Raw genomic sequence first — 24,282 nt, 5'->3', positions numbered from 1 at the left:
TCAGACGAGCTGTTCCCACGCCGCGCTGCGGTGTATCCCGGCCGTGGCCGTGTCCCGCGGGCCGGCTTTGTGGATGAGCCCCGCACCCGGCGGGGCCCATCCCATCCCGAGCCCATCCCGAGCCCACCCCGGCCCATGCCGGCGCTGCCGGGCGGGCGGCGGGGGCGGAGCCGGGCCGGGGCAGGGCGGCGGTCACGTGGCGGGGTCACGTGGCGGGGGAGCCGGGCCCAGCCGCCGCCGCCGCCGCTCCGAGAGCGGTGAGAGACAGAGACGGAGCCGGGAGGGCGGGCAGGGAAGGAGGGAGGGAAACAGGGAGCGGGAGGGAGGGAGCCCGCGGGCGCGAGTGGCCGCCGCCCGCTCCGCCGCCGCTGCCGCGCCGAGGTGAGTGCGGGAGGTGGGGCGGGATGGGCCGGGCGCTGCGCGGGGCCGCGGGCGGCTCCGGGGCTGTTTTCCTTTTGTTCCGGCGGGCGCCGGCCGCCGGCAGGGCGGTCCCGCTCCCTGGAGGTGGGGGGGTCCCGGTGCGGCGCCGGGGGCTGCGCGTCCGCCGTGTGCCGGGAGCCGCGTCCTTCCCGCGGCGCTTCCCCCGCGCCCGGCGGGCACCGGCCGGGATGAGCCTGGGGAAGGCGGGCGGGAGGCTGCCCGGAGCCCCCCTCCTACCCCCACACCTGCGGCTCCGGGCCGCGGGGCGGGGGTGGTGCCCGCCGCGCTTCGGAGGTCCCGGGGGTCCGGGAGCCCCGGGCGGCGGCGGGGAGGGAAGCTCTGGCTTCGGCATCACCTGTGACTCTCCGTGCGCCGCCCGTAGCGCTGCCATTTGTAAACATTTTTGTCTTTTTTCTCCTGTTTATTTCCCCTCCCGCTGCGGCCTCCCCCGTGCCCCCGCCTCGGCGGGGTGGGGGTGGCGGGGGCCGCACGGTTCGGAGTCGTGCCCCGCGATGTGCAGAGACCCGCCTCGGGAGCGCAACTCCTTCGCATTCTTTGTGTTGTGTCTTCTCGTCGTGCCTTTCAGTAAGCGTCTGCGTGCGAACGTGTTCGAGCGCCTTGGCTTCCGAAAGGTTTCCGAAAAAGTACAGGAATCCTTTACCGTTTCCGTGCTTAAATTTGACCGAGATGTTAGAACAGACAATTAAAACCAGCTGTGTGGGGTGAGATCAAAGGTCCGTCTTGTTTGGATTGCCGTTTCTGCAAGTGGCACATAGCAGATGCTTAGGAAACACCATAACAACAGGGTGAGCGTGCTGTGATTCTTTGGGAAGCCAGCCAGGCCTCCAGCAATTTGAGGTTAAGGGATTGCCTGAGTCAAATTTGATGTTTTTGTATTTAAGAGTCCTTTTTCACTCGTGGCTTAGATGTACATGTTTTTCAAACAAGAACAAAACAAGGGCCTCTAAATACAAAATGTTTATCTTTAAAAAATACAAAATGTTATATTTTTTTATATATATATATATATATATATATGATATATTGCACTCACATTATTGTAACAGGTAGTTTCATTTTGCCGGGATTAAATTTGCCTGTCCAGGGGTTACTGATTCATGAGCAACATCCTGTGTTTTGAATAGGTAAGGGGTATTTGCAGTGGATGTTTTACATACCTATGAAAACTGTAAATAAAACAAAAATGTTTCTTAATGCTTGTTTTTACGAAAAATTTGCAAAATTTAAGTCTTGAAGTAACTGTTCAATAAAGCGATGCATAGTAAGAGCTGTGTCAAAGTAGCATCTTACCATAAGTACCGTATTGACAGCTTTGGAGATGGTCATATGAACCACTAACATTTAACTGTTTATACCTTAAGCTTAAAGACTTAAATTGTTGTCTCATTGCATCAAGATTTCTGGTAAAATCATTTTGAGGATACCATCACAGATTTTACCAGAATAGCAAAATCACAGTGATCCCTGGGTATGCCAGCTATCAACTTGATCCTGTAATCCTAATTCAAGAAATAGCTTCATGCCAGTAGTTCCTAACCTGATTGCTCTTATAAGGAACATTTGCACGAGTGGGCCTCATTTTTCACAGGCAGTGTGAATGTCAGGCAAAGTAGAGCTATTTCAAAAAACTGCATATTCCCCCACGCCCCCAATGGAATTTTGTAAGAAGGTCATTAGCAGTTTCTTGGGGGCTGAAAGGAGGTAGTGGGTTGGTAGTATATATAGATAGCTATTTATAAGATTAAAAATAGCTTAGAAAACTGACAACTATAACTGTTATGAATGAGTTTCATAGAAAGACAATTTTTTTTTTGTACATTGCGTCACTGTTTCTGACAACAGACTGGATTTCTCACCTAGTTAACAGATATTTAGTGCAAAACCCTTAACACATTTCATTATTCTATGAAAATCCTACTCATTTTGAAGTATACTGAGCCCATGATGGACAGTTTAAAATATTCAGTATATTTCCTTCAGTAAATGTTTCTATTGTGAACTTTCACCAAGAAAGCTGTTGTAGTGCAGCTGATTCATTTCTATCACAAAAAATTATTTGATTCAGCTGAACTTGCAAATAAAATCGGTTTTGTTTATAGCTAGCCTTTAGAAAAAAAGTTGTACTTGTTTTATGTAATTATTAACCATACTTAAAATACACAGCTTTTAGCATTGCTTTTCATTAGTGGGTCTCAAAGCACCTTGCAGAGGAATTCAGTGTAATTATTCCCTTCTTATCTTAGGGTAATTATTATGTTATCTAGTGCTCATAAAGAGATCATTGTCTGTCTGTGATCACTATAAGAAGCTCTATAAGAAGTTCTGATAATGAAATCAGATTTTTTGTTTTAATTATCTTTTTACAATAAACCCTCAGCAAACTCACCTTTCTGTTTCTGTTGTAGCATTTTTATTTCACTTTATGATGACTGAGGTAATTTCAATGACTTAGCTACCAACACTTCCATGCCAGTGTTGGTAGCTAAGCCTATGCTTTATGGAGTACAGACTTCTCTTCCTAGTGTCAGAAGAAATCTTGCTGAAGGCTTAACTGAGTTCATTGATGAGTTAGAAAATGCTTCAGGACAGTTCTTGTTAAAGTGATCCGGCTACTCGTCTCTAGTTCAGTTACCAGCGAGCTTGACTGCTCAGAGAGTTTGTCCATATGCCTCTTGATATTGATGAGGATAAAAAAAGTGTGTGTGAGCAAGCGAGAATGGCCGGCATCCTCCTTATGTCTTTTGCTTCATCTCTGCTATGGTAGAGCTGTAGAAATGGTACAGAATCTTTCATTTCTTTGAGTCACCATCAGTGTCTCAGTTTTGTAATGCATCTGGTAGCAGAACAACCTCTAATGCTGGGGATGTGCAGTACACATCTTTAAGTTGTTTTCCAACTGTCTCTATCAAGTGGGATGTGCAGTTGATTATCTCTAATTACATTATTAGTGCATTTTCATAGTTAGGACTTGAGGTCTTATGCTGTGTTGGTAGTTGGCAAAGTAGAACAAAAAGCTGGTGTTTTTAAATTCAAGATGATATATCAAGTTGTCATTTAGGGATAAAACACAAGTTAGGAAATGTATGGTAGATTTGATAATAGTAAGATGATAATTTGAAAACTGTATAGTGTACTATATGCTAAATAATATGGGAACTGTTCCTAGACAGTTACACTAGACAGTGTAATGCTATCAAATACAAGCTTGTATAACAAACTTAGATAGATCTAAGTTATAAACCTTTTATTAAAGAGAATGAAGGCTTAGCTACTGTAATGAAATGTTTGTTGGAAGTTGGACAGGTGTAGTCAGTGATTTCAGTTGGCTCTCTGTAGAAACAATGCCTTCTTGTTGATAGACTTGCATCTAGATTTCACTTAGATTTGTGTGGTTTTGGATTCTTTGGAAGAAGGCCCAAGAAGAAATGTATTGAGAAGTCCAGTTTCAAGAAACTGCTTGTTGCTGCGCTCATTGTTTTTGTGTGACTTGTTTTGATCCATGCTTTTATTATTTGATCCTTTTTTTCTCTGTTGTATAGTTTTTAACTAATGCTTTTGTTTACATCATTTTACAGTATTTAAAACTTTAATATCTTTTAAATGGATCACAATAATGGTTTTCACTTTGTGCTCACAGCTATGAAAGGCCTCAGTATTACTTTGCTGTGTGCCATATCCTTGAGAGCTATAATATATCAAATCTGGTCTGGAGAACCTCCCACTGGAAAGCTGGGCTGTGTAGTGTGGAGGTCCTTTGTTTCCTTCTGCATAGTTTGAGAGCTAACAGACCCAGCTGGTAGTCATACACTTACTTTCCTGGTGCCCTGGTTTGAACAGTCTCCAACATCCTTGTCTAGTGCAAAATAGTCTTTGCAAGACATTCACTTGAAGACTGACTCCCATTGGAATAGAAAGATCCAGCATTGCTCAACACTCGTATCAATCCACCCTGTCAGTTCCTCCTCTGCTCTGTATGTGCCATGGAATAGATTCCTCTCCTTCAAAGACACTCTTTTCGTGAAATGTATGTTGAAGCAAGTATCTTCCAGCTGAACTGTTTTCTGCATAAAATCCTCATATATCTCTTGTTTCACTAGTTTGAACAGTGAATTTCAAAGGTGGCCAAATCCATGCATATGGCCATTTAAGGAGAATTGGTGCAAATACTTTACCAGTGGTCTCTGGCGCCGCTTAAGCAGACAAAAGATACTAAAAGGAGCCATAAATGTTGGACACAATGTACAAGAAAAGAATCCATCTGTACGTATAGCAAGAATATGATAGAACAGTGTTTTTGAAGATAAGTAGCAAATAAAGTTATTGGGAAAAGCAAAGGTTGGCTGCCTGCTGTGATTGTGATGGATCACAGTCCACAGGAGACTCTTTAGTTGGAGAAAGACCATAACTAACAAAATTCTTAAATGAGGGAGAAAGCACTCTCACTTTTATTCTCTTTTGGACGCAGTGTCTAATACAATGGGAACCTTAGTCTTTTGAGCATCCAAGTGTTAGTAGCAATGTTATTGCTGTCTCTGCTTTAAAAAGAACAGATCTCTCTATTTTAATTGAGTGGTGGAGTGACTTTTATGAAATCCTTTCAGTTGTAAATAACTAAAAAATTAAACGCAGCCCTAGAGATCTACATATCTAAAATCTGATTAAAATACACAGAAAGTAAATTGACTAACGCAAATCCTGTCTTGCAGATCATAGAGGGTATGGATAATAGTTACTGTTGTATAAAAATAGAAAAAAGTGCTACTCATGAAGCTATTTTAAATGTTAAGCAAAACTTTTAAGGGGGAGTGAATTCAGCTAAGGGAGAAGGAGGAAGAGTTATATACTTGTGGTGTCTTCCCCAGCTCTCACGAGTCATGTAAGTATATTAAGAACTGTTACTATATAAATATCTTGGCTGCCATACAAGTGCCCTACATAGTGTTTGGAAATGAGGGACTTGAACAGTGTAGGTGTTGAACCAGCTTTAGATACTGTACCTTCCTTTGCAGAAAAATATGGACCTATGAATGGTATATCAGCTCAGACCAGAGGTGTTTCTACATCAGTATCTTGTTTTTAACAGTGAATGATAGCAAATGCCCAGGGCAGGGTATGATAGGGTGTGCGAATAGCTGAGTGTCTGAAGGGAAGTGTCCCTGGGTTCTAGCAGGGGGCAGTTTAGGGATCTGTGGGTAGATGGTATTTAATCGTCTGGGTTTTAATAGTTGTGGTGAATTTATGTCATCTTTTTCTTTTGAACCCTTGATAGCTTTAGCATCTTCAGCATCCTGCAGAATGACACAAGAATGATAAAAGTTTAACATGTCCATTTTTAGTTCGTCTGTTGCCAGCTTAAGAATTATGATCCTTCACTCCTTTAATTTGCTTTATGTAAAACCCTGTTATTTTTAATTTTTAAAATTTGGTAAGAAACTTCTGTGGATAAAGCAGAGTGCTTGATGTGGAACACACATGAAATGTCAGGCCTTCTATGCAAACTCTTGTTTACTGTGAAGTATAAGGAAAGGACTCTTGATAAAAGTTCTTTTCACTTTGAGTAAAGTCCAGCTTATTTATGGTTTGCATTCATCTTAACATGGAACCTAAGAATTGCTTACAGTGAGTTTTGCTCTTAGCAGTGTATCTTTTTGTAAAGGCTATGGGGTTCATATCTACTGTATATTAATTCTATCTGTAGGAACATCATGAGCATAAAAAGCTGGCTTGTGGAAAGTAATTGCCAAGTTTATAAGATTGAAGAAGGTTTTGATCGAGATTTTAGTTTTCTGTAGTTGCATAGTAGAAGACTGGTATTATAGCCATATTTGTCCCATTAGTCATTCAAAAAAAAAAAAAAAAAAAAGACATTCCTCAATAATTTGGAAACAGAACAATGTGTAAATGAAATAGCTCTTTCCTATGGCCAGTACATGAACTTTCACTTAATCTGTAAAGAAATAATGAAATAAATCAAATGGGTTTGATTTGAATTTCCAGACTTGGATTGGGCTGAAGTCTGTTGAGGTCTTTTCTAGTCTGATGTGGACTTATCCCTAGTTTGGATTTCTGCTTCCTTCTCTTATGTGGTAGGGTTTGTTGGAAGATCTGTAATGTTTGATGCTTAAGGTGAAGGATCCTTTATGGCACATATATATATGTATTTATATTCTTTAATTTGGTGTCAGAAAATGAGGCTACAGCTTCCATTATCCACTAAGTGTTTATGAACTCAACTGGCTAAAGCAAATAAAGTGTTTCAATTCTAGGAGAGATTTAAATAAATGCATTTGTATTTTTTATTGACGTGGGAAGCTAAGCAGTGAAAATCTGCTAACTTGCATGAATGATCAAGGGATAAAATTAAACCAGCTCATGTTACAGGTATGCAGTTTGGAACCATTTGCTGTTTTTCCAAAGTGGAGATGAAGATACAAAATAGATTAAAAAAAGATTAGAGCAATGGGGGAAGGGACATGGTGCTTCTACAGATACTTACATGACATCTTACTGTGAATTGTAACAGAGCACTATTTAAAAGCAAAACAGAAATCATAGGATAAAGTCCTCTTTCTGTGAGTTACAGACCTTTTAGAGGTGGAGTCCTTCCAGATTTGCCAGCCCACTGAGGAGACATTCTGTCTTCCTTTATATCAGTAGAATAACCCTGTGGAACATATATTAAATCCAATATATGTTATTTCCTGGTGTTGCAAAGAGAATTTTTGAATTTGAAAGTCTGTTCACTGGACCTGTAATAAGATTGAGGAAAGTATACAGTATAAAAAAAGTATAACTTGAGTTCAGTACTTGTGCTAGGAGTAAGCCTGTGCAGTATTAGTCCCTCCTCCTAGAGGCCTCAGGGGCTCTTGCTGGGTAAATGCAGTGGTAGTATCTCCTGAAGAACACCTCAGCCTATGTGCTGCAAGTCTGATTAGAAAGGTGCAGGTATGCTCTTCTACAGAGGAGATGGACATGAAGAGAAGACACAAGTGAAACCAGAGCAAAGATGAGGTGTACAGTCACATTTCATCTACATATTATCACATGAACTGTGTATTACATACTTTGCAGTAGCAAATTGCTCACTGTGTCTTTTAGGAAAATGTATTCTGTCAAAAAATACCCATATCTGATGGATAAATAGCTAATACCTGGATGACAGAGAGAAGATGAAGGTGCAGGAACGGGGTGAAGTGGAGCAGTATGAGAATTTAGTAACCATATTGACTCTTATGGGTAGGACTCATGATGACTTTTTAAAGAAAGGATTTTAGAGCCTGGCTGCTGTGTCTTTTGCATGGTGTCTTTTAAATCCTGTTAAGGCGTTATAGAGGAGTTGTTTGTTTCTTTAGTTGTTATGAATTAGAAGTCCATAACAGAAATCCCCCCACAAACTAGTACTTAACTTTTATTAATAAAGGAATTGGAAATTGCTCTTTCTTCCAAGGGTTTAAATGAGAGACCACTGAAGAGAGAGTGATGTTGTAGCTTGGGAGAAGAGGAAGAAGATGTATAGAAAATTGCTAAAATACACTTTCATTTTCAGTACTGTATTGGTCAGTTTTGCAGTTATTAGTGCAGAAAGCAGATGACCTGAATAGTGGTTGTTCTGGGCTAACAGTGACCATTAATGCTCCAAGATCTCATAAGATAGCCTCCTATTTCCATGAGATGCAACAGTAAAGTCTTTTGTCTCTGTCATAGCAAGTTTATGTTCCAAAGGCTGGATAGTTGACTTCCCCTTCTCCCTTTGGAGTTTGCTTAAAATGTTTGTGGTGGCTTGGAGAGAAAATATTTATGATTTGATTGTCTGGTGCTGTGGTGCCAGAACAAGCTCTTGCAGTTCTAAAATAGTATTACTTGTTAAAGCTCCAGTAATACTAGGAAAACTTTGTTCCCTCCTTTGGATTTGAATATGTGTCCATCCTTATCATCAAAGGATGCACAGGGAAACCAAGAAATAGTCAGCGTTTGTTTAATGAAAGTTCTCCTAAAACAATCAAATGACCTCTGCATGGGAAAGGATACTAAAATGTCATTAGGGACAATCAAAACAGAAACAAAACTGAGCAATGTCAGCACTTAAGGATTTTCCATTCATCCTTCCAGTGGAGAGGGCAACAACCCAAACCTCTTAGAATACTCCAAGGCAGAAAAGTTATTCCACAGCTTGAGCAAGTGTTAGGCTCAGAAAGCCACGAGATCTTAAGTCTCCACACCAACAAAACAAGCAGAAGTAAATGTGAATGAAGACAGACAGTGGCACATCACTGTGGTCTCTCAGTCATCTGGCGTGATATTTGTCAAAACTGTGACAACGCTGCTGGGGGCAAATCAATATGATCCAAATCCTCACAAGGTGTCTGTCCCATCATACCCTTCTTAACAAAAAATGGACAACCAGTAACAAATCTCCTCCTGAAGGCACTATAAAAGTGCGCTGTGGGTGCACTTTAGGTGCACCCATCCACATCTGGGGTGATAATACTTGATGATGATAGACTTGAGGTGATGCAGGTTTAATGGAGAAAGCACTGGAAAGCGTGCTAAGGAGTACATGAGTTCTTTCGGTTTGTGCTCTTGATTAGGCTGTGAGCTTGGGGCAGGTGTGGTGTATTGTTTCGGTGTATTTTCGTTGGTTCGTTCTGTTTTTGATTTTAAATTATTTTTTAATGTTTAGGACAGTTTCTTCCAGTCTTTCTGGTTAAGAGTTAGGACCGTATTTCCTGAGTGTCAGTATTGTTACTGTCTTTGCCTTCATTGAAATTTACAAATTTGTGCAATGGCAGGCAAGACGCTGCGTTTTGTTATTGCTTCCGGATTTCCTCTACATCTGTATAGCAAACGTGATCTGGAGAGAAACCTGGGGGGTTTCTTTTGTTTCGTTTTCAAGTACCTCATTCTGTTAGCTGGTGTAAAAACCTACCTGGAAAATTACTCCGATTTCAAAATAAATAACAATTGCATGCAGGCATACTTGGCTGCACAGCAAGATTTATTTTTAGAGAAGGTTTTCTGCCCTGTTTTTACTTCCTTTTAGATTCAGAGTTTTACCTTCATTTGAGACATCCTCAGGAATTTCAGCTTCTTTTCCAGTCCTTCATAACAGATAAATGCATGCATCCTCTCGATCGGATTTCAGAATTGTTTTTGTAAGGGAAGCCGTGCTTATCTTCGGATAACCTCAGGTATTCCAATAATTCCCAGTGCGTTTGAGGTTCTGCTTCAGCTTGTTTGGTGTTTACTAGTGAGTCTTGTGGTTGGAAAGATGAAGTAGGTTGTAGGAGGCTGCTGCCGCGTGAGTACCACAGCTTAGAAAACAAATGCAACCTCATGCAAATGGGTGTTCTGATGAAATGATGACTTAGAAAAAAAACCCCAAAGCCAATCTATGCCAGTCTAAAGTAACACTTAAATGTTGAGGGTTTTTTTTTTTTTTTTTTTTTTTTTTTTTTTTTGCGCTAGTTGATATTGCAGCGGCAGATTTGGAAACAGAACTCCTATACTTCTCTCTCAAGTCTACCATAAGCTTATGTATTGCCTTGAGATAGATGCTTTAATTGTCTTTTACTTAGCAGTATAATGGGATTATGTTTCTTAGAGTCACTGACATAGTAGAGCGCTCCTAGGACACTGGATAAAGGGTTCAAAATCACGGTCATGTTAAAAGAAATCGTGGTGTAGTTGGAATTGAGCCAAATGTTCACGCAACTGAAGATGACTAGTCTGGGTACACCTTAAGCTAAAAAGATTACAGAAAGAGAGGGGCCTGAAATGGGACAGGTGAAACTATAAATATGGTTTCACATCTCCTTATTTCCTGGTGTTCTTGTTGATTCTTGAGACTCTGAACTCTTGGTTTATCACTCAATGTCTGTAAACCATCAGAACAACACCGCTAAAGTTACAATACTTGAAATATTATTAATAATGGCAAAAGTGTATGGCTGGATGAGGTACCCACATAGGGCATGTACTTGAACATATTCACTAAAGAGCACTTCTATTGAAAAATTCCTCCACATGTTTGTAGCAGATAGTGAATCACAGAAAGGGTCCACAGCATTGCTTAGAGTACTCTGTGTTGGGAGTTTTGGGAGTTAGCAATGACAAGTCTTTATCATTCATTCATTGGTATTTGTGAAAAAAGGTTAGTGCATTTTATTCGCCCCTGTGTAATAGAAAAGATATCTGTAGAATATTTAGCTTTATTCATAGAAATGCTTTTTGGCTGCAGATATTTATGTAAAGTTGTGGGAGTTTTCATTTTCACAGTCCTTTAGCAATGTTTGTATTTACTCAAGCAGTACAAATAAAGCAGAGGTGCTTTTTGGTGGAAAGTCTTAGCCTACCTGTTTGGGATTGTTTCTGGAGAACAGACTGCTAATTCCTGTTACAATTTTCCTTAATACTTAACTCAGCTATTATGCCTCGGATTTATTTTTGGACAGTAGTATACAATATGCAAAATATAATTTATTGATGTCAATGTTAAGTTGAAAATTAAATATTAGTGTTATGTAGTCTGAAGTTCAACACAGCACTGTCTTTGGATGCTATGTGAAGAGGAGTGCTTACATTAAACTGGGGTTCTTTTCAGAAGAAGTAAGACATAAATTCACTTGCTCTTGCACACAGTCCACTGTTGACAGGCAAGCTGTTTTCTTGTGTCTGGATATAGGCAGAGCCCTTGCGAAGAGGAGAACTGTACTCCAGGCAAAGAGGCAAATACAAAATTCCTCAGATCACGGAGAGGAATAAGAAAAGTCAAGAGGGTCCTTTCTTTGTGACTTATGGGTGTTCTATGTTTATTCAGAAATTCGCCTGAACAAATGAAACATGCAGTGAAAAATGCAATTAACAAAAGCACATTCTTTTGAGATAATTTTCTTCTTTTTTCTATGTTTCTCAAGTTGTGTGAAGCTTCCCGTGTGTCTCACCTTGAGCTACTTGTCACCTCTCTTTGTTCACGTCTTGTTCACCTATGCTTTTTTCTTTCTATTTTTTGAGGGACTCATTCTTTGTCTTTGCAGGTTTACTTGTCTTCTTTGAGTAGCTGAGTAAATTTAGGGATCTCTCAGGGATTTAAATACATCAAAAGATGATAGTGCTGTCATTTTTGTTCCTTTTTCCCCTCTGCATTTTTGAGTTTTTCTTTCAGGACTTGTTCCTGTGGCTCTGTGGATGATAGTGTGCACAGATCCTCAAAGTGAGACTGTTAAGGCTCAGACTGTGATGTTTGTTAGGTGGCCTGTACCATAGTACTCAGGTCTTCTCTTTCAGGCTTTTCTTGCAGGATATTTCAAAGCTTTCAGTTTTAAAGTAGAATAAGTGATGACAGGAAGGGAGAAGTTGGGGGAGATGCTGGATACCATACCAAATAAAACTCTAAGAAGTGCACAGCTTGTTTGGCAGCATTAGGTTCTCTTGTGTGTTTTGCAGCACACTTGCTGTGAACTGAGAGCCAGAGACGTTTTGTTCACTGTTTTTGAAAATTTCAGGCCCAGAACTCTGGCCAAAACAGTATTTAGACAAAAAAAAAAAAGGTGTATCGGTACTGCTCTGAAAGCCACAGTCTCCCTTCTGATGTTTTTGGACTCAGCACAGAGATGTCCCATACCCTCTCCTGTTTGAAGGATCAAAGGCTTAATAAACAAGATACTTCAAATTTTGAATTATTTGTTGTAGCACTCATTCTCATGAGGTATCTTCTGTAGAATTTTTCTGGTATTTAGTGACAAAGTGGACAGATTTTCCTCAAGCAGCTTTATTTAGTCTGTGTTTAAATTTTTTTTTTTTTTTTTTTTTTTTTTTTTTTTTTTTTTTTTGTTCCCCTCTAGATTCAAAATCTTTACTGATTATGAACAAGACATTCTCTCATGCTGGTCATAAGTCTAAATCTGCCTCGGGACAATTGCCTCTTTCTTAGAATGATGTCAGTGGAAAGCCTGAAAGTACTGCCACACAGCAGTTTGCTTTCTCAGCTAGAAAAGCATTGTTAATTGTCAGTGCTTGTTAGATCCTTTGTATCATAGAAATTGGTTGTGTATAGAATAGTTGTGACATCCTTTGGTCAAATGCCCTGACTCTTTGTGCTGTACCCACAATCAGCAGGGTGTCCTAGTGTGTTTGTGGCTTGAGGATATAGAACTGCATTTTGCTGAACATAGGTGTTCATCAGCTGGGAGTATTTCTTCCTGCTTTCTGCTGCTGTATTTCTGTGTTGCATGTTTGTGTCACGCAGAAGTGAAAATGAAACAAAGGTACACAGGTTTTGGGTAGAGACAGATGTACTGGTTGTCAGAGAGGTATATTTGCACGTCCTCTCCTGTTTCCCCAGCCGTGTTTTGTGGTTACAGTAGTAGCCAAAAATATGTCTGGAAGGAATCCAACATGAGGGTAACACTCTTCTCTCAGGAGTATGCAATCTGTGTAATTTTTTTAAGGCAAACACCTATCATATATTTCTATCAGTTGAGTCTTTAGAAGAATAGTATGAGGAGAATCACTGCCCTCCTAAATTTTTCTTCAGCATTTTCCTCTCTTTTGCTTAATTGCTGATTGTACATTGTTTTTTAAATAAAACAGTCCTGTCTCCCTATGTGGACTTAGTGTCTGATTTAATGGAGCGAGGATTGTCTTGCATAGTGGATTTTATGAACGTGTAGTTTCTCATGTCGAACAATGTAGCACTTCATTAGCATGCTGATAAAAGAATGCAGCAGTAACTTTGGATTTTGTATAGTTTGTTTGTTTGTTTTGGCTTGGGGTATTGTGTGGTGGGGTTTTTTTGAGTGTAAGTGTCTTACAAACATAACCACTAGTCTGAAGGACAAAGGACACAGTTTTTCCCACTTCTCTTCCTGCCGAACCCTGTATCCCTAGTTAGCTAATTAACCATCCCTTGTACTAGATGGCTGATGATGCTCTGATATGTGTGTACAGACTCTTGGCCTGTTTGCTCAGTCCAGGTAATTGATACCGTGCCCGAAGTCTGATTTGAGCCCTTTGGCCAAGAACTTTAGTATCATGGCTTCAAAATAAAACTGCATGACTTCCCCACGTTAATCTAGTGCTCTTTTTACCTCATGAGCCACCTGCCTCTTTTCAGTGTGACCTTATTTCACCCCATTTTCCCAGAAGGAAGCTTGCTCCTTTTGTCTTTGCTTTCCTCTTAGAGGGTTTCCCTCCAGCTGTGCCGTCGGCTGCGCGATGGGGATAGTGCTTGTCATGGCCTGATGTCGCAGCTGGAGGGGAGCAGATCAGGCGCTGCTCTGGTTGGAGCCAGCTTCTCAAGCCTGCCTCACTGCTGCCATGTGACACTGCACGGTTGGGCAAATGACCATTGCAATTTTTCTTGTCACGTGCACGTGTCGGCGGCCTTGAATGAGGGGAAGTAGAAATACAGATTTCTGCATAGCGTCCCTGTTACGGGCTGGATATATGCATTGTTCATGCCATCTTCATCCACCTGAAATCTTGTGGATGTTGAGATTGGAATTATGAAGCCTCTATTTTTTCCTGAAGCTTTAAGTAAGTAAGACTAATACATCCAAAGGGATTTTGTTTTTGTCTGTAAAGCAGACAAAGTGTGTTAAAGTCTGGCTTTGTCCTTTTAATGTCTTCTCCTGCTGTACCTGGTAGAGACTATCTCAGGTCTACTGCTGAATGGCTGGAAGAGGATGTGTGCCTGTACCTCATGCAATTCACTCTAGGATTTGGCTTTTTAGCTTGGTTAATCTTCATTATTAGCTTTTCAGCTGAGATTTGGGACCTTTTTGTGTTGTGATGGAAGTGCGGACATGGGACTGTAATGGAAGAGGAGCCTATGGCAATAGCATCGCCAAGTCTTTTTTTACTGTGCTGTGTTAGGGAACAATTACAGGGTGGCTAAAAATGAATATAAAGAGATACTATTTTTAAGTAGGACTTTTTGTCTTTGTCTACTGTAGTAAATTTAGCCTTTCATAAAAGTTGTCAAATTGAAATAAAATAGCTTTAATAATAAATAATGTGACTATGTAATGCTTAAATGTTTTTGCTGAGGTTTTAAAAGTGCGACAGATCACCAAAATGAGGGAAATTGCCGGGTAAATAACTGGTTTCAGTTTGCTGAAGGGGCAGATCAGCTTGCAACAGATTTTCTTCAGGCATAGCGGAAAAATTGTGTTTATTTTAGTATAGTTCTTGTCAGGTTTTTTCCCAAGGATAAATTGAAAAGGCTTTTTTTTTTTCCCTTAGAAAATGTAAAAAGAAATTTGATGTTGAGATCAGCTGTTTCTACTGATTCAGCATCTAGAAAGTCACCTCAGGTCAGAAGCAAAAAGTAATTCTTCCTTTTATTTAAAAACAAATTAATTTTCAATGGAAACATGATTAATAGGAATCTGAAACATCTAGTAGTAAATAATTTTATTAGTAAAATTCTCTAAATCATGTTAGCCTTGGATTTCTGTAGATGGAGTTCTAGTTTCCTTTGAAAGTAACTTGATACCATTGTGAGGTCGGAAGATAATCCTAAAATGCAATCCTTTAAAATATTGGTTTTGGGGGGGGATATTTTTGTTATCCCCAGTAGTGTTGGAGATTAGACAGACATTAGATTTTGGACTGTTGTCAGCCTTGTTCTAGGCTGGGTCTTAAAACACTTCAGAGCACCTTGTGTACTTGTTGTTTTCTGTATGCATGTGTTGTGTGTCAGTGGGGCACATGTGGCAGCTGGGAGAACATTGTTCCAGAAGGAAGGACTGTTGAACCATTCTTTTTTTGAATGCAGATTAGAAATGGACAGAAATGTTTTGAAGCAAGATAGAAGTAGGCTGGAAAACATCAGATGAGCTGAACTCAGAGGTGATGGGATCATTCCACAGACTGGAAGCCAGTAATGTTAAATTCTGCCTTCTTATTCATGAAGAGTGCTATTTTTCCCTTCAATATTAAGAAGGTTGCTCCAGCTCTGTCCCGTGGGGGAAGTTCCATGGTGCAGCTGAGCTGAGCTAGCACCTTTCTGTTTCTGAAAGGTCTTCCTGCACCTCAGCCTTGTGCCTGCTCCGTAGCTGCGGTTCCAACATCCACCTGACCCATCAGCCGTTTAATCCAAATCCCTAAAGCCACGGAATATTTCTCACTTTTTTAGATTTTTTTTTGCGGTGTATTGAGAAACTGAGTTCTCCCACGGAGATGTCAGATGGGCGCCTGGCAGTGAAGGCAAGGATGAAGGCCAAGTGAGTTTAGGAAGGGAAATTGGAGTGGGCTACTGAGGTGGCAGAGATTAGGAAGTCTCTCTACAGCATAGGCTTCTGTGAGCAGTTTGCTGTCTTGTAGACCTTTGGGAAGGAATTGTACTTATCTATCTGACAGAGTTGCTAAAAAGACTCTGTAGTGTGTGCATTCAAGGCATCGCAGGGTGTGAGAGATTTTATAGAAGCAATCCTGCCTTACTGTATATGGAATGTACTACTGCTTTGGCCATAAAACTTGTATTTCTCAAGAGACAAGATGTCATGAAGCTGTTGGATTGCCAGTGGCAGTGGTGGCTCTGCCAGTCACGTACTGGCTCTTCTGTTGAGGATGGATGAAGCTCTCTTAGTAATTTTGCGGTAAGAGCAGGGCTCTCTGAGTCATTGAAGGTTGCTATGAGAAACCCAGTAGTGTTTCCATAGGGCACAGCAATGTAATTATAGAAGCTTCATTTGAAAATTGGTGAGGTGTCAGTTATTTGTAGCTCTGCTTCAGAGCCAGAGAAACAATAAATACTGAACAGAGCAGATGACCTGTGTGTATCCCGATTTTCTCCGCATCTGCATGCGGCTTTCCAGGAGATGGGACCGGGTTTGCTTTTAGTCTGCTGGAGCTCTTGCTGATCTGGGTATTGTTCTGAGAAGCAGCAATAAAGGACATTCCCTATCAACCCAAAGCAGTTCCTTTGTAGTTTGGCTTTTGGCTCTTGCAAGGAAAGCAGCAGATCCAAGAATCACAGAGCACATTGCATGAGGTAATGTTATTAAACAGTAAATGCCTTGCTATGGTCTGCTTAAAAATTGTGATAAAACGGTGAAGCATTGAAAGGGAATAATCCTGCAACATCTGTAAGGCTCTACATAAGAAACACTGTTTTATTGTAGAACATCCCAGCATATGTGCTCCCCATCCCAGTGGGAGACTGACTGCCTGGCAGAAGACAGTCTGTAATCAGATCCCTGCAGCTCTGCATTGCTCTAGCGTGTCTGTTTAGAATCTAGCAGCGTCTTGCTTCATTTTGTGGTTCAGATTGCTTTCTGTGAGATGAATTTCTTCATCTGAAATGAAAATTGGTAAACATGCAAGTGCAAAATTAGGCTTGTGAGTTAGATTTATAAAAACCTATGTTACTGGTTTCAGTCAGCTGAAAAAATCAATTTAAATATTTTTTTGGATGTGAGCTCTAGCTTCTCAAGCTTTAATCAACACAACATAATATAACTTTGCAGCCTTTTTTGCTGACATTAGCTACAAGACTTCAGAAAGTATTTAACTACAATTAGCATCTGAAGCAAAATGGTAGGAATTGGAAATGAGATTATTTTATTGATATTTTGCTCTTTAAAGGGGGGGAACATCCATGAAACTTGTTAATGCTGCCTCCTACCTACTTATCCAATAGAAATAAAAAATGATATGCAAGATGATTAAACAGATCAGATAGGCTTTGCAGATAATTTATAGCTGTCTGAGAATACTGAGCGTGGAATATCTCAGTCTATGTGGATGGGAACAAGAAAGAAGTGTTAGAGATTTCTTAAATCTAGTGCTATGCTTTGATCACTCCTGAGAAAAGGGGGAAGAAGTTTTGGGGTTGTTTGCAGGCCCCTTAAATGTCACATTTGTGGGCAATTTTTTGCTGTTGAATAATAATAAGCTAAGTTGATTAAGGAGTTTGTGTACAGTAGGGATTTGACAGAAAAGAATGGAATATTTTTTTTATGAGTTAGCCATCAGTAAAATGTTGTTTATTCCAATTCTTAGTGGTATATTCTGGTAGGATTATTGTGGTATTGATACCGTGGGGAATAAAAATGAAACGGACAATATTGCATATCTCTCAGATGCATTCATTTGTAGAATTATTTGTTCCTGTATGATAATTGCCTTTGGGGATTTGCTTTTTGCAAGCCTACTGTGGAACATTTATCCACTCACTTCTCTGTTAGGATTATTTAACGTTCTTGGAATGGTGTATGCCATCTCCTTGCCCTATCTTATGGCTTTGTGGTTTTATTAACACACTGAATTCCTCATCCTAGGAATGTAATGAGTGGGTTATTATTATTTTTTTCCTCATAGATAATCCTAGCAACCTTTCCACATTCTGTTTTGACCAGTGGTATGAGCATTACACAGCCCCTTTTATAAGAGAAACATGTTACAATGGAGATGTCAGGAGAAATAGCAGCAGCAGTAAAACAGCTCTGCTGTGACAGTGTACAGGTATAAACAAGGCTGTATATTTGCATGTAAGGTAAATCTTACTTTATGTCTTAGGAAGAAAATGGACTGATTTCAGGCAAACATATAATCTGTAGATTATATATTAAATATAACAGATTCTTTTTCTTTGTACCTTGCACCATTTTAATCAAGCAGCCAAGTAGTGAGTTGTTAGGTTGACAATCCAATGAAATCAGCATCTGTCAGGTATTATTTGAGGTTTTAGAATCACTGAGTAACCAGATTTTCCCATTTTTAGTTTAGGTATTTAATTCTTTTAATAGCTAGGAATAGAATTTTTGTATTCTGATATTGTAATTTCTGTATGTTCATCTTTGTTTCATGCTGTCATTCAGTAGAAGAGTAAGTGAAAAGTAATGTATAATTTTAGTTATTGGGATAGAATTTTCTTGCAATATCATGAGGTTACCTAATTTCAGAAGCATTGTATGAAAATAACCTTATGAAATACTGTATTTTAATTATTTTCTCTAATGTTTGTCATGTGGATCCATCTGCTACAGATGGAATGTAATGTCAGTTTCAGGCAGATGCTGAACTGTTGAATTCATTGTAATCTTGCTAATAGAGGAAACAACAAAGCATATAGTTTCCACACAGTAACCTGTTATTATCTGGTCTGTGAATAATACACGATTAATGGAGAATGTATTAAGGTGTCAGTGCAGCATTAGACACTGAAGTACTATACTGTCTTACATTCCTGGAATCTAAGAAAGAGCTGGAATATCCTGATCCTCTTAAGCTACTGGACTGAAATCCTGAAAAAGATGTTTTCATGTAATTTGTTTTAATAGACTTTGTAAGCTCAAGGGGGTGACTGACACCGCAAGATTATGACGTTACCTTGCCAAGCTGCTTACCAGGAAAAGCAGCAGAATTTTCCTTACACAGTTTGCAAGCAGGCTCTTTTAATACAGGTGTTGAACCTTGAGTACAGATGTCGAGTTTTACAGAGGGAACCATCAGAGTGGATTATATGTTGTTTCTTTTCTCTGATTGTTCTGCTTTTTCACCTCTTCACAAAACTCTCAACGTGGTAAATATTGGGCTTTCATACAGCTCTGGAGGTACTTCGTGAAGTACTTATTTAACTTAAAAAAAAAATTGTGCTGAAATAGGCTTTTCTAAATATATAGTAGTCTTAGGCATAGAAGGAAAAAGGTAACTATGTAAGATAGCTACAAAATTCTGCACCAAAATTATTTTATGGAATGACCTCAGATTGCTTTTGTCTTACTATTATTTTTGTCTAGAAAAGGAGAAGCATGCTTGAGCAAAGTGTGATTGTAGGACTCTGACCTATTTTTGTCAGATTTAGCAGAAGGTGTGTGCTAAGTATGCACGTCATCTACTAAATGCAATCATATTACTTTCCCAAATCCAAGTTTCCAAAATGAAGTACAAAATGTATGAAGCTGTTATTCTTCAACCAAATCAATCTTTCCTCTGGCTATTCTGAAAAGTTTACTGTCTTCCTCTGAAGATCCTTGTGTTCCTTGGGAAAGGCAGTAAGGTGAAACTCAGCAATGGGAAAGAAGAAAATCCAAAGGGGGGAAAAAACCCTCACGCTAGTATTCTTTCTCTTGTTTAGTCTTGCATAACTTTAGCTTTAATTGTATGTGAATGTATTAGCTCTGTGTGAGTGTTGATCGAAAAGATACAGATTTAACTGAGATGATGACTGTTCCCTTTTGATTCTCATGCTTTGTAGATTCTGAATCTGAGCTTTACAAAAAAAAAAACACAAAAAGCCAAACAAACATTTTGGGTATAGGTTAGGTAAACGTGCATTTAAAGAGACGTTGAGAATTTACTGTTGAGGAAGAGAAATAATTTGGTCCAAGTAGTTTGACAGTTACTTCATTTATATAAGTTCCTGGGGATAAAATCAACAGAATAAAATTAATTATGGCACTAGCTACCAAGTAATGAGAATATTGCTTTTCCCCAAAATCCCATGCTAATTTACTACAGTTCTTGGCTTTCTTCATGAAATGTGAATACTTGTTCAATGGAAGTGTTTTCATAATTTTATAGAGATTAGAGTTAGAAGCAACCACAATCTGATAGTTGTACAGAGGGCATTGAATGAAATATTGAGAATTCCTACTTAAAATAGGAATGTTGCTCCTTGAATATGTTTTTGTAGAGTTTTTTCAACCCTTTTTTTTTTTCATTTACTTTCATCTGTGATTATTTTAACATATTTATTTTTCATGTTTAAGGAAATAGAAGACATCCTCCCACAGAATACCTCTGTAACTGGCAATTTTTAACTATTAGGCACTTATTAATAGAGAGGTTGCAGTGTCCCAGTCATTCAAGGAATAGCATACTGCTATTTCTTATCCCCACTTCAAAGTTTTGTGTTTTAATATATCTAGGTAGATATTTCATATGTTTAGCAGGAGCTAGGCCAGTATGAAGAGACAATTGTGAGGACATCTATAAAGTAAAACTACTTGGACACAAGACTGCTCTGTGAATTTACCCAGGTGCAGATCTGCCTTCCTGCCTTCAGCTCAGCCACCAGAACATGACTGTGCCTGGTGGACACCTGTGTCTTGCTGACCTCCTTGTTTCTGTCTGGACAGGTGAGCAGTCATTACTTAGCATATTAATACAGAGCAGATCAAAGCCATCATTCATCTAACAGGGCATGTGTGTATGCAGCTGATTTCGTGCCCTCTGAGTCTTGGTAGTGAAACAACAACTTACAGAAGTCTTTGCTTTGCTCCAAGCATTTATTTAAAGCTCCTGACTTTTACAAAGGCTTCTTAAGTGATTTTTCATTTTCAAGGTTGCATCTAAAGCAAATACTCCTTGAGTTAGTCTGTATCCATTATATTGTATGCCTCCTTTAACCCAGAGATCTTGACATTCCAGAACAATGAGGGAAAAAACGTGGAACTTGGATCAAAAGAGGACAGGTAGAGGGAGGAGATGAGGCTGTTCTTAAGCTTTACATCTCTTTGTTGCAAGGGCAGAGCATCCCTGCTCTGCATCTGAACAGCTCTAAGCCGTGGTTGTGAGGTGAGTGCAGGTCCTCAAACACAGACTGAGATCTTGAGTCGCAGCACATTCATGGGACAGCCAGGACGGGAGTTAAGTTCTTCATCCCAAAGCCTGAGAAACACAAGTTGTTTGAAAAATGTAACTCCTGTCTTTTTTGTATTTTTAAATATACACACACACACACACACATCTCACAATCCATCTCACACCTGTGGTGCCGCTTGTGCATCACCAGGAGCTCCCTCTCTGCTGCAACACTCTGTGCTTGCACTGCTTCTCAGCAGTTACCAGGTTTCTGACTTAAATATGTCTGGCTGTCCAAAAGAAATAATTCTTATTTATAAGGCTCTTCTGAATTTTAAAAACTGATGACATCTGATATGTTTTCTCCCTTCATCTCTTTTTTTTTTTTTTTAATGTAATTGTTTGTTCCCAGTGTGGTAGTGCATGTGTCACATACAGAGGTGTATTGGGATTTTTGGGGAGAATATTGAAAGTTCAGTGTATGTTCATAAGGAAGTATTAAAGAGCCTGTGGGCAGATATTGGAGATAATTAGGAACTAGCTGGAACTGCTGCAGACTCGAGGGATGTTTGCAGGCTGCAGAATGTTCCTATGGGAAAGAAGTTGCTCTGTAATTACAGGCAAGGTCAGCGCAGTCAGTTCAGTGGAAAAGAGATGGTGAGTGCTGGGGCTCCCTCCCATGAAAATCTTTGAATGTTATTAGACACAGCTGTTGCCACTTTTTGAGGGAGTGCCTGGTGAAGTATACATTGTCTAAGGGTTCTTCTCTGTGCTGTGAGGATTGCAGCCTTTTCTTGAGAAAGAAGATTGACACTTAAAAGTGTAAGGAATTTCTGGGCCACACTTCACATTGCTTTGATTCTCTAAAGCATTTGGATGTGTTTTTCAGTAGTGTGACTCTCCCAACTCTTTAAAAGGCTAGTGTGTGTTATTTGTGTGTTTTTATTTTCTGAGAGAGGTTTTCAATACCTGTCTGGAGTATTTCAGCTCACTTCTGTTTGTTTGAAAAAGAGCCACATTTTCATGGCTGATGGGTAGCTTTGGCTCCAGGACATCCAAGCCATCTTAAATTCATCCTCAAGGGGAAAAACTTTGCTTCACTTTCTTCTTAAGGACAAACTCCTGAGTTAGAAATGTGCCTAAACTTTGTTATCAATAGGCTTCAGGTGGCAATACTAATTGCAGGTGCTCCTTTCTTCTGTTTCTCACTTGTTTTGTACCTTTTCCAGTTTGCTAGTGCAGCTGAATGTGGGACAGCACTGGGACTGTGTCAGGGATTGGTTCTGCTTTAAAAGAGCAAAAACTCTTGGGCACAGCTCAAACTGATTGAAATTTATTGCCACAATTCCCAACCCCTTTGTGCATGGTGAGTTCAGGATGGGAAGCTCTCTTAAAATCATTTGCTGTTTTTGGAGAGTAAGTTTGCAGCAAGATCAGCTTCTTGAGCTGCACGATTGAAAGAGGGCTGGTGCTTTGTGTTAGGAGAGGCTGGAGGGATATGGTTTGTCACGAGGGACGTTGAGAGTGTGACTAAATCTAGTATCCAGATATATGTTGTTCAAGTTACGATTCTTAAGTTCTAAAATCTTTTTTTATTGGATCTTTTCTCAGATATTCAGACTGTAGCACCTTGAATGGTCATTCTGGCTTAAGTGAGTGGCATAGTGTGTCATGCCAGGGGTTGAGAAAGAACTGATTGAAGTGGTGGGAGCAGTGACTTACAGCGGAATGCTTTGTGTTGTGAAGTCTAACCTTCAATTATTGTTTCTGGTTTGCTTCCCCACCATAAAAGCATTACAGATCGAGCATTGTTTGACTCAGAAATTTCCCATGAGCATCTTTGACCAGTAACTGAATAAGGGGACTTGCATCAGTTCTTTCACAAATGGATATATTATTTATTCAGCAAAAGCATATAGTTGTTAAAGAAAATGTTTCAAAACTAAACAACAGAATGTGGATATTCTCTCTTGCACGTTTTGATAGTTTCAGATATCTCAATTACTCTTAGATTTGAGACTGAGTTGGTTCTGCAGTACTTCTATCTTTTCTAACTTCATTTCCCTGTGAACAGCATGACTGCTTACCTCACTTCCTGCACACGTAGGATTTTTAACAACCTGCTATATTTCATGTCTGCAGGCCTCTATCTTTTGGAGAACATGTATGAGTTTGGCAACTCACAATTAGTTTGCTTAAAAACCCTAGATGTTTTTCTTGAAAAATGTTTTCCTGAAGACACTTCAAAATTTGTTCCTTGAGTATTGTTTCTAACTGTTTTTAAATTTAGCTCTCATTTAATCTGTTGGTGTAGCATCAAGAATTGAAAGTGTAAGACATATAATAGTTCTAAAAATAATACAGATATTTTTCTTATTTTTCGTGTAAGAGCTATAATGAAAAAGATCTTGCATTTTAAAAAATGTATGCAACATAGATATATTGCCTTCTCTACTATTACAAGAGCCCAGGAAGCTCATTCATCTACTACTATTTTTTATTTTTACTCCTCTGAGAGTGTAATTTGGGAAGGAGATGGTAGTAAATTTGTCACGAGTATTGCATTGAAATAAATTTAGTCAATATTCACAATGAATGTCTGCTGAACAGCCTCTAATACAAGTTTCACTTCCCCCCATATGCAAAAAAAAAAAAAATTCAGTTATAAACTTTCAGCAATTTTATCTGCTTAATGATCCCTAGGTACATATAACTAATATTACAGTGTCTGTATTAATGGGCTGGCAGTTACCAGTGTCACATCACAGTGCTTGGCATTGCACCTTAGCTGCAGGTCTGTTTTGGGGAGCTGTGCTGGAGTTGCAAACCTTTCTGCATCTTGCCTAGGCTGGTTTCAAGTAGGGGAAGGGCTTCTAGACTTACACAAGGATAAATACTGTGAAAAGAAAGCCATTTAAGAACAACCACAACAGAAATCAAGCAGCTTCTAACTTCCTTTTCATCTCTACTCTTCCTTCATTTTTCTTGGGGTAGTGAGCATTTTTATAACCACTAGTTAGCTTACTGGTATTTATTTAGAATCACGTCCTTCAAATTAATTTTGTGTTGCTCTGTAATATGCAAGGAAGGTGTTAACCTCAGTGACTTATGCCACAATGGGAGATGAATAAAGTAAAGATAGATAGAAGATGTGAGTGAAAGCAGAGGAAAACCAGTACCTATTCATGTCAAAATAACATTTTTTCCTTGTGGAGTTGGCCCATTTTTAATGGAAAAAAAGTATTTTATCTCCAAGCCAGTTAATTTTTTCTTTGGGCTTTTTAGGAATAGAGTTAGTTTTGTAAAATAATT

The 24,282-nt window shown here is 39.5% G+C and overlaps 1 protein-coding gene across 6 annotated transcripts in view; it reads left to right on the top strand.

Annotated features, from left to right (window-relative positions):
- Positions 1-210: 210 nt before the first annotated feature.
- Positions 211-24,282, top strand: part of TULP4 (TUB like protein 4) — a 155,958-nt gene continuing 131,886 nt past the window's right edge. The window contains exons 1-2 of one of the 6 annotated variants that reach the window (XM_040060906.2): positions 366-381; positions 20,427-20,525. The gene's annotated coding sequence lies outside the window, so the exon portion shown is untranslated. Of the gene's footprint in view, positions 258-327; positions 382-929; positions 1,227-20,426; positions 20,526-21,777; positions 21,793-22,253; positions 22,337-24,282 lie in introns of those variants that run through there. The other 5 variants (XM_040060905.2, XM_040060909.2, XM_040060907.2 and 2 more) reach the window with 5 other exon arrangements.

This window comes from Hirundo rustica, chromosome 3 (assembly GCF_015227805.2).
Source record: "Hirundo rustica isolate bHirRus1 chromosome 3, bHirRus1.pri.v3, whole genome shotgun sequence".
In the NCBI taxonomy this organism is placed as follows: domain Eukaryota; kingdom Metazoa; phylum Chordata; class Aves; order Passeriformes; family Hirundinidae; genus Hirundo; species Hirundo rustica.
Note: the sequence above shows the minus strand (reverse complement) of the source record. Positions and strands in the feature narration are given on the sequence as shown.